The 16,145-nt window shown below is 39.0% G+C and overlaps 1 protein-coding gene across 4 annotated transcripts in view; it reads right to left on the reverse strand.

Annotated features, from left to right (window-relative positions):
• The window catches only part of LOC149313475 (WD repeat-containing and planar cell polarity effector protein fritz homolog), a 209,446-nt gene that overhangs the window by 38,774 nt on the left and 154,527 nt on the right, over positions 1-16,145 (reverse strand). The gene's annotated exons all lie outside the window — the stretch shown is intronic.

Below are 16,145 nucleotides of genomic sequence, written 5' to 3' on the forward strand. Positions count from 1 at the left end.
AAAAGAATACTCCTCCCATCTCACTGCTGCAGTGTGCAGAATGGCGCTGCAACAGCAAGGCGGGGGGCATAATCAGCCTTCAGCAGCCAACCTGGCTTTCCGAGTCCCATGTAGTCATAGCCATGCAGGGCCGGAAGGCAGCCACCTCCCCTCAACCTTCATGGCTGTGTTGGACCCAGAAGTCAGCCACCTGCTCCTCCTGGGGTGTACTACCACACCGGGTGGTGTGTCATCTGGTGCAATTTGCACCATCGCACCCCCCTAGTGATGCCACTGACTGCTAAATCCATGCTTTTGCTTCCTTATACTCATGTTTATATATTAATCTTTTGTAGTCTTCTTAGCATATTTATAACACTAAACAATAATTTCGGTGGAAGACATTTTTAGTATCTGTAGCCATAGTCAGACCTCAGTGGTTTATGGGCAGAAGTAAAATTTGTCTAACATAAAGAATAAATAAATAATATATGGGTTTTGTTGGTTTCTTTCTTTCTTTCATTGTTGTTGTTGCAAAAACTAGGTTTGCAATTTAAGAGTTAGCCATAGCATTTCCCTTCTCTCCCCTCACTGTGGTTAATTGAAACACAGAACTGTACATGCACTACTGATAACTACAGTTAATGATAATCAAGATTCCTTTGTAGACTGGAAATTGAAAGCAGAGTTTGAAATAGCTTGGAAACCATGATTACAAGGGAAGAGATTCACATTAACCATGGTTAGTATCTCTCTCTCTCTCTCTCTCTCTCTTATTTTAGAGAACTATACTCATAGAATCATAAGTATCATAGAGTTGGAAGAGACCACAAGGGCCATCCAGTCCAACCCCCTGCCATGCAGGAAATCTCAATCAAAGCATCCCCGACCCAGCCTCTGTTTAAAGACCTCTAAGGAAGGAGACTCCACCACACTCCAAAGAAATGTATGCACTGTCGAACAGCCCTTACTGTCAGGAAGTTCTTCCTAATGTTGAGGTGGAATCTCTTTTCCTGGAGCTTGCATCCATTGTTCCAGGTCCTAGTCTCTGGAGCAGCAGAAAACAAGCTTGCTCCCTCCTCAATATGACATCCGTTCAAGTATTTAAACAGGGCTATCATATCACCTCTTAACCTTCTCTTCTCCAGGCTAAACCTCCCCAGCTCCCTAAGTCATTCTTCATAGGGCATGGTTTCCAGACCCTTCACGATTTTAGTCGCCCTCCTTTGGACATGCTCATTTCTCAACATCCTTTTTAAATTGTGGTGCCCAGAATACTTATTCCTTATTTGTAAGACATAGTTTTAAGGCCTGCAACATTACCTATGGACTGGATGTTTATACATTGGTGTAGCTAATTTAGGATTTTAAAAAGTGGATAATGTGCTGATTTTAAATAAACATTAATGCAGTTTGTACAGTACTTATGTTAATGGCAGTGGATGATGTGTATGTTATACAAAAGTTAAATGTTGCCTTTCAGCTTTCATTGGAAAAATGCTACATCAGAAAAAGCAACAGAGATGTCCTTTCTAAATATACCTTTAGGGCAGTAGACATAAAAGAGGTTTGGGTATCAGAACTTGACTAGCTTTAAACACACTCTGTAACCATGACTGACAGTTTGTAATTTACAAAAGGGTGTGTGGCTACTAAAGTCACTGAAGCAGATATAAGCATTGGCTTTTCTGCTATATACTTATGGCCATTTCTTGTCCAAGTGCTTTGTTGCACAGGCATGCCAGTACCTAATATTACTTTGTGTGGACTTAATGCCCAAAGGCTTTAAAAATAATATAGATAAACAGAATTTCCAAGATGGGTTAGGAGTCCAATAACCTGCATTCCTGCTCAGAGTTATGTCTCAGTGAATACAGCTTATTCCCAGGTGTTTAAGAGTGGAGTCTTAGGGACTATAGGAAGTAACAAATAAGAAAGCCGCATATAAACTCAGTACTTTTGTACATTATCTGCTAGGTTTGTTTCGAGGTAAGGCCAGTCAAAAAGGGTATTTAAAGCTTTTCAGTCAAACCTTATTTCACCCTCTCAAAAATGTATTTTAAAAACAAAAGTGAACTTCAATCCATTTCCAGTTTTATTTTTTATCTGTGTATTTATGTGTCCCACAGTGGATCTACGGGATACAAAAGCTGACACTTGGATTCCCAGATCTGATCTACAGTAGCACCTGAATTAGTTAAACAGTTAGAGAACTCCTTTATGAAATATACTTGGTCTGTCCTCCTCTCACCTCCCCTACCACTTTAATAAAGTAATGCCTTCCTTGTAACACTAAACTAACAACAGCTACGGAAATGATGAAAAGGGCTGATTCCCTCTAAATGACCTAGAAATTATGACTAAGGGGCAAAAAGTACATTGTTGTTGTATGCATTCAAGTCGTTTCTGATTTATGGTAACCTTATTATGATGTTTTCCTGGCAAGATTTGTTCAGAAGTGTTTTGCCATTGCCTTCTTCTAAGGCTGAGAGAGAGTGTAACTTGACCAAGATCATACTTGAACCATGGTGTGAGTCCTAGTCCTACATTCAAACCTCTATAACATGATGGCTCATTAAAAAACACATATCCAAGAGACAATATGCATTCATGTTAATGTGAAAGGGTTTCAAATAAATATTTAAACCCATCAAATATAAAAAGTGGTCAATAGCTCATTTGTAAAAAGTAGAGATTATGGGTAGTAAAAGCTGGTGTATGTGCTTTGTTCTTCTGATGCAGATACAATTAGGCTGGGTAGCAACAAAGTCAGTATTTACCTTTTTGGAAGCAATGCTGTTTTGAGCCATGTGTATGCCTGCTTTCTACTGTGAGACAAAATTTTAACTCAATGCATTGTTTGTATTTGCACTGTAGATGTTATCAATATTTCTTCTCTGAGATCATTAGGGAAATTAAAAATAAAAACAAAAACTCTAACCCTGATGCTCTGATGTAATCTGTAGATGAATCAATCTGAAGGTTTTGAAACAGATCAGATATAAAGAGACTGATGTTTCAGGTGTAAAGACTGTGTTTTCATATTTTAAAATTATGAATTGCTTCTGTTGAACATCTGTTTTAGATAGGTGATGAAAGATTTTCTAGAGCTGTGTTGAGTGACATTTGTATCATGCAGATATGCTGTTTGCAGAACAATCTGCAGAACAGACACTAAAGAAATCTTACCGTTTATGCTGCCTGAAGAATAAATAGATAACTACATAAACATGGGACAAACCTTTGACAAGGAACAACTTATATTTAAATGCTCTGCTTTAATAATGTGGGATATTTGTTCTTATGCATTCTTCACTTTAAAAACCCCAGATGTGTGAGTGCCCAAACCTTCCTTTGATTCAGATCTATGGCTATCCAATGATGAGGGAAATTCAACTCTGTCCATGTTCAGGGGCATTTTGCTTTTATGGGTATGGTTGTATTAATCAGACACAATTATTTAAAAATGTGATAATTAAAACAGTTTGCCCTCTTCACTGAATATTAGACTTTTAAAAAGAAATGTACCAGTTTTGAAAAAAAGTACGTATGCTCATAACAACACAGCGGGTAGAAGTGGCATTTCTCCTTCTCCGCCTCACAACACAGAACACTTTGCAGTCAAACAACACATTGAGAGAAATGTGCCCCTACAATTGAGGCTGCATCTACACTGTAGAAATAATCCACTTTCACACTGCTTTAACTGCCATGGCTCAATGCTATGAGTCATGGCATTTCTTGCTATGAGTCATGGCATGGGAATTGTAGTTTTGTGAGACATTTAACCTTCTCGGTCGCCACTGAGCTCTGGTGCCACAACAAACTACAATTCCTAGGATTCCATAGCATTGAGTCTAGAAGGTTTAAGCAGTGTCAAACTGGATTATTTCTGCAGTGTGGATATAGCGAAATTTGTTTTCGTTCCCAAAATAAGATTTCGTTGGAGATAATAAACAAAAGTGTGCCTCAGTCAGCAATCAAACTTGCAAATTAAGCACGTGTTTATCTTCCAGTGACCAGCTACAAAACAAGCTACAGAGAGGAAAAGGAAATGCTATGACATCTGGCTGCATCTGCAGTACAGAAATAATGCATTTTGACACCGCTTTAACTGTCATGGCTCAATGCAATGGAATTCTGGGATTTGTAGTTTTATGAGACATTTATCTTTCTGTGTCAGAGAGCTCTGGTGCCACAACAAACTTTAAATCCCAGGATTCCATAACATTTAGCCATGGCAGTTAAAGTGGTGTCAAACTGCATTAATTCTGCAGTGTAGATGCGGCCACATGTCACCACTTGAGGGAGCACCTTTTCTAAATAAGTTCTAAACATATATAGTTTTACCATCTTAAGATAATGGAAAGGGAAGCCTTGCGCAGTCCACAACCTTTTGTGCTTCTATAGCACATTGTCTAAATAGAATGTGGGTTTGGAATAAGTTCCTACTCCCTTTTCTGTCTTTTCTGTTTATGTTTTGATGGAGAGGCTGAGGCACCCATGTTTCCGTCTAGTTCCTACAAGTCAACATTCTTCATATTTACCTGTCCTCTGCGGTTAGCAGTTGAACTGCCTCTAGGATTTGTAAAGTGAATTTTTTTTTTAAGTGTGTGACTTCAGTAGAAGCAGAGAACTGATGCCAAGTGTTGGAGCTGCTCAGATTGTATTTCCTTGTCCAAGCTCACCTCCCTTCTTTAGGAGGGCCTCCAGACTTGTTGCACTGGGATAGTTGCTGGATCTAAGAAAATACTTGGATTCCAAAAAAACTGTGTTATTGGACTGAAAGTACAACACCATCACTAGGGGACTTTTAAAATTTGCTTAATTTGGTTGCTAATCTAGTTATATGTTTTTAGAAAGCATAGGCATACATATGAATTGACCAATAAATAATATACCTAATTGCACGTGTATAGATTATACTTATTTGCCTCAGACCTGACATGATAGTTACTTTCTAAATGAACAATTAATAAATATTCTGTTTGAAACATTTGTTAGAGGATAAAGCTAAAATAAGATAAAAGATCAAACAGATAAAAGATAAAATATCCCCCTTAACTATTAATGTTCAGGAAGCACTGTTTGTTTAAAACTTCACTTATTTTCAAGCCTAAGAAAACAGTTCTTCTTGAAATTCCTCAGCTGACACATCACGTCTGTGATGTGTTACACCTTGTCACATCACATTATATCTCAGAGAGTAAACAGAAGAAAGGTTATAAACTTAGTGTGCATACCAACTGCTAACAAGTACATGTTTTTGCCAACTTCTGTCTAATGAGTGCATTCAGGTGTGACAATGCAGAGGATCAAATAACCTTTGGCTGAAATTCTCCACACATTTGTTTGTGAGTGAGCACCATTTCTCTTGGAAGTGAAACACAACAGTAAATTGTATTTACACACCAACTTTAAATTACCAGATTTTGGGATTATTTATTTATTTGTTGATACATGAAATGTACATGAAAATTACCATTAAAATTATTCACACCAGAATTTGGGCTGGTATGTTTTTGCTATGATGTTAGGCAAAAATCCCAAAAACTACTCTGCGGGTAACTACGTAAAAGAAGGCATGAATGAAAAAGACTACATGAAGGGATACACTTTGTTTATTTATCATTATTTAAACCAGCAGTGGTGAATGACTTATCTACCTGCAGAGATTATTCTTGTTCCTAGTGGAATTACACTGTGGCTAGAGTCTGTTGCTCATCAGAATATCAGTGTTATTGTGCTGCTGGAAATATGTGTGCCTTGTTGAAACTAGTAGTTACCAGTGGTAGAACTTTGATTTGACTAAGCACATGGACAAGGAAATATATTTTGGGCACCCAAACAACCCTGTAACATCACTACATTGTCCAGAGTATAAAATGATATATTCTCTTGTGTATTTAAAATCACATTTTATTGTGATACGATACAGAAAGAGAAAAGGTAAATAATTTTGTCATTTTAAATGAAACTACAAAATCATGGTATGTACAAACTAATATAGACTCTCTGTCTTTGATGTACTTATAATTATTAGGTTAAGGTGCCCTGCAGTGGAATGTACTGAACAAAACCAACAACATTATACAATAAAGGCAATTAGAGATGGTGGAATCTAATGTGGTTGTGTTCTATAATCAGACCAACTATGAAACACAAAATGTTGCTGATGTTATTAGATGTGAATTGCAATTCACTGCTTCAGAAAAATATGAAAGATGGAAAGGACCCAAGTACAGAAATAGTACTGTGGATGAGATTTTAAAATGATTCCTTATATAGCACCATGGATATTTTGCTATATATCTAAGGGAGCTATATCAAGGACAAGGAAAATGATACACTGCTCCTTCTCAGAAGCTTTGTTCCATCAAAAGTCCTGATACACTCTTCCCAGGAGGTGAAAATACTTTGCCGTGGACTGCTTTTTGGAAGACTGTTAAATCTTTAGAAGATCTTTAATGCAGAGTAATGACAGGGAAATATCACTATATGATGGAACTAACTCATGTCATATAGGGGCATTTTCTCTAGCTTCGGGGAAATTTGTTCTTAACTGCCACACTATGCGGCAGGGATGGACAAAGAGCAACCCATGCGCTGCATGTGAGTGCAAGACTGTTTTTGTACACTCCAAAGGATAAAAATGGTAAAATAAAATTTAAGGGAATTATTTCTTTTTCATGAAAATGGCAAATAGCACCCCTTACTATCTGAGAAAGACACTACTGATATTTTGCAATGTTTTCTCATCTCCTTGCCTTGTTTTACTCTGACTGTTACTTCATGTTTTGCTACAGGCCAAAACAAGGTGGTGGTGGTGGTGAATCTATCACAGGGTTTTCTTGACAAGGTTTGTTCAGAGGAGGTTTACTATTGCCTTTCTCTGAGGGTGAGATAGTGTGAGTTGCCCAGGATTATCATTTGGATTTCTATGGCAGAGTGGGGATTTGAATCCAGTGTTATAGTCCAATGCTCAAAAGACATAGCAACATGCTTCTAGGTGACAATAGTAGCAAGGAGGCAGTGGCTCATTTTAAGTCAAAACAAGGCCCATGAGACGAAAACCTCTCATACAGAAAACTGTAGTTCCAGCCATGGAGTATTTATTTTGCTTGGCCAATTTAAAATACAGAAATTTGTAAATGTAAATGATAAAAATAAAGTTGTTTTAAGAAGTGGTTAAATTAAATGAATAACTACAATCTACAGAAATTTCAGTGGGCTCTTGATATTTGCTGAGGTTTGGTTCCAGGACCCCCAGGATACCAAAATCCGTGGATGCTCAAGTCCCATTAAATACAAAAGGTGACCCTTATGTAAAATGGCAAGAGCTTTACTTTTGGGAATTTATATACAGTCGTCCCTCCATATGGGTGGACTTGGAGACCATGGTCTTGCTTTTTGTGGGAAGGACAAGCTGCTATCTTTAAAATGGGAACATGCGCTCACGTGCAGCCCCACACATGCACCACAGGTATGTGTGCCATTATTTTTTATGGGACTCCTATATGTGCAAGTCACCATTTTCGCAGGGGTGGTGGTGTCTGGAACAGATCCCTCACGAGTTGGGAGGAGTGACTGTATTTTAAAAAGTATTTTAAATATTTGGGTCCATGGATGGTTGAATAATCCACATATACAGAGAATTGGCTATTTCTTTAGTCTAGAAAGGACAGAAAATAATCATGTATGCATATCAATCAATGGCCTACTTAAGAAATCAGTTGTGTGATTTATTACACAGCAGTAGAACTGCCACATCACAGCTTTCTTTCTCTCTTTCCTTTTAATAAAAAAAATGATATCTTTGTTACAGATGTTACCTAAAAATATAATGAAAATACAGTTTCTTTATAAAATGATGGGGCTTCACAATTTGCCTTTGAACTAGACAGCATTTATTGGGCTGTCTTGTTCCAACATGAATCCCTTTGGGTGAAAGCAATTCATTTGAAGGTTAAAATAAATTCATCTTGCTGTGATGCAATGCAATTTGTTGGAAGCTGGCCTTGGGAAACATCCTGACATTTTTTTAAACATAGTCTTTTCATTGAGTTAATACAGTAATGTCTTAATGGCTGGGTTACTCACCTCCACAAGTCTTTAGTAATGATGGCATTTTAAATGGCCAGTTTCAATTTGCAGAAAATCTACAAGCTTTGATTATTATCTCAAGAGAGAAATAGCTATATTTCACCATCTGTGTGGCAGAATAGGAGATGTAAGAAGTATAGTATTAACTTGTTTAGGGTATTTCCTACATAACAAGTCTCATGCACTGGGGGATTTAAGAATACTAAGACTAAGAATCAGACTAAGTCGATGTAGGCATACACCCTCACCTGCATAGCCCCAAAGCAGAGATAAGGGGAGGGTTTCCACACGTAAGTCTTATCTCCAAATATCTTTGTCCTGTAACTGCCCCAAAGATCTTTGCACCTTTGTCCTGCTTGACCTATCTTGCCCTTGACTTATCTTGTTCTTCCATCCTGTCCAGCATTCTCTCTACAACAGAGATCATCTATTTGTGGAGGTGGGGGAATGCATGCAAGCAAGGTGAGAAGATACTGAGCACATCCTGTTCATTGTCTCCATAATTTGGAAGTATGGCATGCATTTATTAATTTGATTTAAATCCTGCCTTTCTCCCAGGAGTGAAGTGAAGGAAGTGCACAGCAAGATTGAAACAGGCACAATTAAGAGCTGACGGTGTGGTTTCCTGCTAAAACACTATCAAACCATTATTATAGCATTAAATACTATTAAGTTAAAAACACTTTAAAAAAGAGTACTGTTTGTTTTACCCATAATATCATCTCCATATGATCCAGAATGCTGGCAAATCAGTGTTCTTGGTTGTGTGGAAAGCCTTCATGAATATACAAAGCTCCATGAAAGAAGTTTTCCTTTGTGTGAAGTGAGTGACAGAAGTTTTGATGGATGGGGCTATCAGGTTCTCATGGGTTTAGGTTAGACAGTTTGTGAATGCCTGAACACAAGCTCCAGAGTTGCTTATAAGAGAGATTCCTTTTTCTCTATACAGTGGTGTCCCCTCCCTGGTGCCATCCAGTTTGGGGGGCAGGGTTCCAGAGGTGGGGCTTCTGGGGTCACCCTGTCCTTCTTTGTTAGAGAAGAATGGGACAGCAAGGGGGTGCTGGCAATGGGGTGTCACCCCTCTTCTGGGGTGTCCCCCGGTTCAGCCCATGCCCCCTGCACTTTCTAATGACACCACTGACTCTGTATTCTATTTATGACTATCTTTAATACGCCCAACAGTTCTATTATACAAAGATTCCACTACACTCTAAATGATTAAGATGGAAAGCAAGGCTACACAGATAATATCTGGCTCAGTTCTCAATAGCTCCAGTTGAATCACATGGAACAAAGTAAACAGGCTATGATGGGCATAGCTGAGGCTGGAAAATTTTGCTTCTGCAGATAAAACCTGTAACTGGGATGGACATATTTAGCTTCCATCCAATAATTTTCCTAGACACATGTGCTTTCTGCCACAAAACTGAATGAATGCTGATTGTAGGTATGACCAAAAAAAAAAAAAAAAAAGGGGGGGGGGAAGACATGTAATGTGAAATGGGGTAAAAACTTGTCCACTGTGCCAACTTTGTGTGGCAATATTCTTTTTCTTCTACTTGAATGCCTCTCTAAGGATTCAAAGGTAAATATTTAATGTTTTTTAAACACAGCTTTGCGCCTTCTGAGTTTTGCCACTACATGAGGTTTGATCTGGGTTGTTGTAGTTTGCATCTGATATTCTTATTGCTTGTTTGTTTTTGCTTGGATCTTTTGAAAAGAGAGATTCTGTGGAAATGTTACTTTTTTTACCTTACCTTTATTTTATTTTTTGCTTATTTGGTTACATGTCTTCATGTGGCATATAATGAAGAAAAAGCCCCAACTGAATCATTCTTACATAGGATATATCTATGTCAGTGCAACTGAACCTTGTTAAGAACAGCAGCTGCTAAAGGAAATGATGCACTGTTATTTTTAAGGGCTGTAGCTTCTCTTGCAAGGGAGACTTGACATCTGGCATCCTCTCCTTTCTAGAAGCAGGGAAGCAACTATGGTTCAAAACACACTGCAGAAATAATCCAGTTTGAGACCACTTTAACTGTCCCAGCTCAATGCTAGGGATTTTTGGGAACTGTAGTTTTGTGAAACATTTATTAGCCTTCTCTGTCAGAGAGCTTTGGTGCCACAGCAAATTTTGGCAGCAATTCCTCCAAACAATATAGCTTCTAAACAGTATAGCCAGGCCCTGACTTGGGAGATTCAGAAATTAATTATTTTCAATCAAATCGCCAAAAAGCATTCGTTTTTCCTCAGCCTGAAAATAATTATGGTAGTTAAATTATCTACCGACTCACATCCCTTCCCCAAACAGACTTGTGAGTTAACTTACTGGTTAAGGGCAATCACTAACATTGGTTGGCAATCATTAATTAAATAGGACTAGTTTATTCATTGCAGTTAGATATCTTAAGAGGAGGAGGAGGAAGAGGATCCATGTGGTTCAGTGCTGTCTTCTTCTTCCTTTTAAATTAAAGCTCTGGCCCCAGGAAGGAAAAGTGGAAAATGCTGGAGACAGAGGTCTGTTACAGACTGCCAAAATAAAGCTGCTTTGGGTCTCTTTGGAGGTATGCTGTTTAAATGATGCATGCACCCTAAGAATCTGGAAGCTGCACCAAAGCTGCCCTCCAGTGCTTAGGAATGGAGTGTGGCTTTGGCGCGACCTCCGGACTCTTAGGACCCATGCATCATTTAAATAGCATACCTCCAAAGAGACCCGAAGCAGCTTTATTTTGGCAGTCTGTAACAGGCCAGAGATTATGAAGGACTGGCCAAGGGTGTGTGAAAGAGAGACTGAAAAAGAAAGAAGATATCTCAAATTACTCTCATTTTCTTCTGCTTGCCCTATTCTGAACTAGCCAGATTACTATGCTTTCCTATACCTAAAATTCTTTATTTTAAATACATTAAAGAGCCTGTAATTCCTACTCACTTTGACATTGTTGCAATTAAAGTTTAGCAGATTGAGTCCTGCATACATCTATCTCAGAGTAAGGTCTATGTAATGCGTAACATAATTTACTCCTGAGTAGTACATAGGCAGAGGAATGCTGGGGCAAGGAGTTCTGCACATGCCAACACAAACATATTCTGCGTCAGTGTAACCAATGCTCTGTCACAACAAAAGCTGTATTCCACCAATTTGTATGAATTATGCACATTTATCTTATTATGCACAATTTATTTGGCAGCCTATGTAAGGTGTTTCTATAAATTCCACTGTTTCTTTAAAAGCTAGCAATCTGATAATAAATTCATAATTAGTACAAGAATTAATTTTTTGTTTTCCCTGCATTGAGAACAAATACATTTTCCTCTTGACAGCTATCAAGGTTTACAAATCAGTTTTTTAAACCTAGCTCTGCAATTCTTGCATTAAATTAAATTTTCTCTCTCTAGTGCCATGTAAAAATCCTCTGCAGCCACCTAGTTTCAATTTGAACTGGAAGGAGAGTGAATGAGGAGCGGGACATTATACTTCACAGAATTAAAAGTGTTATTTTGATCTCATAATGCCAGAAGATGCACTCACATGGGATTTCAAACATAAAAAGCCCTTTGAGACTGTGTCCTCTTAAAAAGCTTTTATCAAATTAATCTTAGCAATGTTCGTTTGTGCCCAGGCAGCAGGCAGGAGATAGCAGGAAAATGAGCTGAATTTGTTTTTTCTTCAGCAACATCAAGTGAAACTAACAGTGCTTTGATCTCTTGAAATCAAGAGAAACTATAGCAATAGAGAAACTATAGGAGTTGCAAAATCATATCACCCTTAATTTTCACTGGACACAGACTCCTTTCTTTCTCATTTATTGAGAACATATATTTGTAAATGGTGTCCCTTTAAGGAGCTAAAACTAGAATGTTTAGTCTGATAAATAATGACCTCTGCAATATTGTAAGTTGACATTTCACAGAATCATAGAATTATAGAGATGGAAAGGACAACAAGGGCCCTTAAGTCCAACCCCCTGCCACACAACCCGCTCCCAACAGATAGTCATCCAGCCTTTGCTTAAAAACTGCCAAGGAAGGAGATTCCACCATAGTCCAAGGCAGTTTTCTAAAGTTTCTAAAACAGATTCTTAAAGTGTAGGTGGGATTTCTTTTCCTGTAGTTTGAATTGATTGCTCCATGTCCCAGTCTCTAGAGTAACAGAAAACAAGATTGATCCTTCTTCAATGTAATACCCTTTCAAATATTTCAAAATGGCTATCATCTACAGTGCTATATAAATAAAGTATAAAATAAAGTATAATAATGTCACCATTTAATCTTCTCTTCTCCAGGCTAAATATACCCAGCTCCCTAAGCTGCTTCTCATAGGGCATGTCTTCCAGACATTTCACTATTTTGGTGGCCTTCCTCTGGACATGCTCCAGCTTGTCGACATCCTTTTTTAATTGTGGTGCCCAGACTGGACACAATATTCCAGGTGAGTCCTGAACACAGCAGAATAGAGTTGCATTATCCCTTCCCTTATGTAGACACTATACTTCTATTGATTCAGCCTAGAATTGCACTGGCCTGCTGCATCACACTGTTGACTTATGTTCAACTTGTGTTCTGCTAGGACTCCTAGATCTTTCACATGTACTGTTGTTAAGCCAGGTGTCCCCCCCATCCTATATCTATGCACTTATTTTATTTTATTTTATTTTATTTTATTTTATTTTATTTTATTTTATTTTTTGGCCCTAAGTGCAGTACCTTACATTTCTCCCTGTTGAAGTTCATTCTGTTAGTTTTCTAATCTATTAAGAATATTTTGAATTTGGATCCTGTCCTCTGGAGTATTAGCTCCTCCGAATTTAGTGTCATCTGCAAATTTGATAAGCATGCCCTCTATTTTATCATCCAAGTAAATCCTGCTCTTTTCCCAGGACTGGGAATATAATTTAATATAATATAATTTATAAAGATGTTGAATAGGACTGGGCCCAGGACAGAGCCCTGTGGCACCCAGCTAGTCACTTCTCTCCAGGATGAAGAGGAGCCATTGGTGAGTGCCCTTGGGTTCAATGTGTCAATCAATTACAAATTCATCTATCAGTAGCATTGTCTAGCTCACATTTTACTAGATTGTTTGCAAGAATATCATGGGGGACTTTGCCGAAGGCCTTACTGGAATCAAGATACAGTATATCCACAGCATTCCCTTCATCCAGCAAGCACTGAGATGCCATCAACATCTCAATCAAGTTTTTTCAATGTGTATGTGCATTTACAAGACAGTAGAAGCATGTACACAGTAAACAATAATAATAGTCTTTATTGTTGGTTATGGGTAGTATACTGGATGAAAAATTTCTGTATAGGAGTTGGCTGGGAAAGAGATAAAATTGTTAGATTTCATTGACATAAGATGGAAAGGATTTGCTACAATCAGGAAGCATGCCTCAGTGTTGGGGTCTGACGTAGCTCCGGAAAAAAAATATAGTTTATGAGATCAAGGAGACTGATAAGTATTATTGTGTTTGCATTTGTATATTAATATGCAAACAAAAAGTACACGGACACATAATTTGATGTCATATATTTGCATAGTTTACAAAACAAATGAGAACAATAGTTAGCCACAATTATATAATATGGGTCTCATTTGCAGCTTTATTCTTAACTATTTTGCAATGAGTAAAGTAACATAAACTCAGACTGATAATACAGCACTTTCTATCCTCTTTTTTCTGCCCTATGTAGTGATGACACAAGGATACAAAAGCAAAGTTGGAAAAGAGAGCAAAATGTGTTTTCGTCTGAGTTACTTCCTATTTTACGTAACATTGACTGCTAGGGATTCAACTTGTATGCCAAAAATAATCGTTCACACAGTAGGCTTAAAGTCAGTGGCAGAAGGAGTAAAAATTGGGGGAAGGAACATTAACAATCTAAGGGCCTGTACAGACAGGCCAAAATAAAGCTGCTTCGGGCCACTTTGGAGGTATTCTGTTTACATGATGCATGCGTCCTAAGAGTCTAAAAGCCATGCCAAAGCCACACTCCAGCCCTAAGGACTAGAGCGCAGCTTTGGCACGGCTTCTGGCCTCTTAAGATGTGTGTATTGTTTAAACAGCATACCTCCAAAGTGACCCAAAGCAGTTTTATTTTGGCCTGTCTGTATGGGCCTTAAGATACTCAGACAATACAATACTACTAGCAGAAACCAGCAAAGACATGGAAGAATTACTGAAGAAGGCCAAGAGGGAAGTGCCAAGGTAAGCTTAATGCTGAATATTAAGAAAACATGGAAAAGCTACAGAAATTCATCTTAGACAACGAGAAAACTGAAATAGTCACAGTGCCCATAACTTGGATGAAACATAGACCGGAATAGAGACTGTAGTCAAGAAATAAGAAGGAGACTAGGTATGGGAAGGACAGCTATGAAAGAACTAGACAAGATCCTAAATTGCAAAGATATAACTCTGAACATTAAAATGAGGATAGTCCAAGCCATTGTATTCCTCATCACAAGAAAACTGATAGCTGAAAAAAGCTGATAGAGGGAAAATCAACTCCTTTGAGATGTGGTACAGCAGAAGAGTGCTGAAGATACCGTGTACAGCCCAGAAGACAAACAAATGGATCCTAGAACAGATCCAATTTTCCCTGGACACCAGGATGACCAAACTGAGGCTGTTGTACTTTGGCCACATCAAGAGAAGACATGAAGAGCCCATAGGACCTGAGCAGGGCAGTTGAGGACAAGGAATCTTGGAGATATCTCCTCCAAAGTGTCGTCATGAGTCAAAGGCCCCATTCATACTGAGCTGTTTGTGTTGGATGGATCTGAGTAGATCAGGATCTCCCCCCCCCCCCCCCAAATCTCTCCGGAGGCAAGTGCCCACTATTTACCTCAGAGTGATTTAACCTTGAATGCCATGCAGCTCCGGGGAGAGTTCTCATTTGCCAAACCAGTTTTTAAAAAAGCTCCTTTGCTGTCAATCAAATTCTCTTCCGCTTTCGTCAAGGTGACGTTTCTTACAGCGATTGGGCCACCGGATGGGTGAATTCCCCCTTTCCCCCCTCCTTTAAAAAAAACACCAGGCACCAGTATGTGCATAGTTTGTCAAATTTAAAAACCTCCTCTGTGTGTGTGTGTGTGTGTGTGTGTGTGTGTTGTGGGTATTTGGGTCACTGCAGGTTATGGATCTTCCCTTGGCCCCGTTTTCAAAACCAAAATGCCATCTAATGCCATGTCTGCATCCTGCATCCTCCCTCCTTGACACCCCAGAGTGCCTCATACACATGTAATAATTAATTAATTAATTAATTAATTAATTAATTCCTCACCCCAGAATGCCAGAAAAGGAAGCCATGCATCCTTTGCTTTCCCCCAGCTACCCCTGAATTCCTTACAGACAGTAGCAAAAGCATTCTGTATCAATTTGCCAAATTGGAAAGAGAAACGTTTGTAACATTCGCATTGTAGCATTCGCAAGGAAAAAAAGCTTCCTGCAAAGTGCCTTGCTGCTGGAAGCAAGGAAATGAAAGGGAAAGTGAACAGGCAGGCAGCCACATTCTATCTATATATCTATCTACCTGTAGCAAAAAATGTGCATAGTCTGCCAAAAATAATTTAAAAAAAATAAAGAGAGAGAGAGAAAGCTGCCTGGTGCGAGAGCGGAGGCTTGTTCCATTCTGTGCCTTCCCTCTGACCTAATTCTTTCCCTGAACTTGACCCTTCGTCCTGCTCCTTCCTTCTTCTCCTCCTCCTGCTCTGTTACCCAGATTGCCCTCCAAGGGCCTCTTCTTCCCCACCTCTAGCTCCTTCCTCCTCCTCCTGCTCCTCCTCCATCACCAATTCTCTTGGCACCCTTTGGCTCCTTCCTTCTCCTCCTGCTCCTGTTCTGTTACCCCGATTGCCCTCCATGGCCCCCTTCTTCCCCCCGGCTCCTTCATCCCCCTCCTCCTCCGTCACTCTTGACACCCTTTCTCCAGTTTTGCCCTCTGCCCTCCCTCTGACCTAAACTCCTCCCCTAACTTGCCCTGATCAAGATTGGGGGCAAGTTCATATTCACTGAACCCGTTTTTCCCCAAAAGATACAGCTTTTACCCCAATTCCA

The sequence above is a fragment of the Sceloporus occidentalis genome, unplaced genomic scaffold (genome assembly GCF_023333645.1).
Source record: "Sceloporus occidentalis isolate IW3139 unplaced genomic scaffold, rSceOcc1.0.p SCAF_4, whole genome shotgun sequence".
NCBI lineage: Eukaryota > Metazoa > Chordata > Lepidosauria > Squamata > Phrynosomatidae > Sceloporus > Sceloporus occidentalis.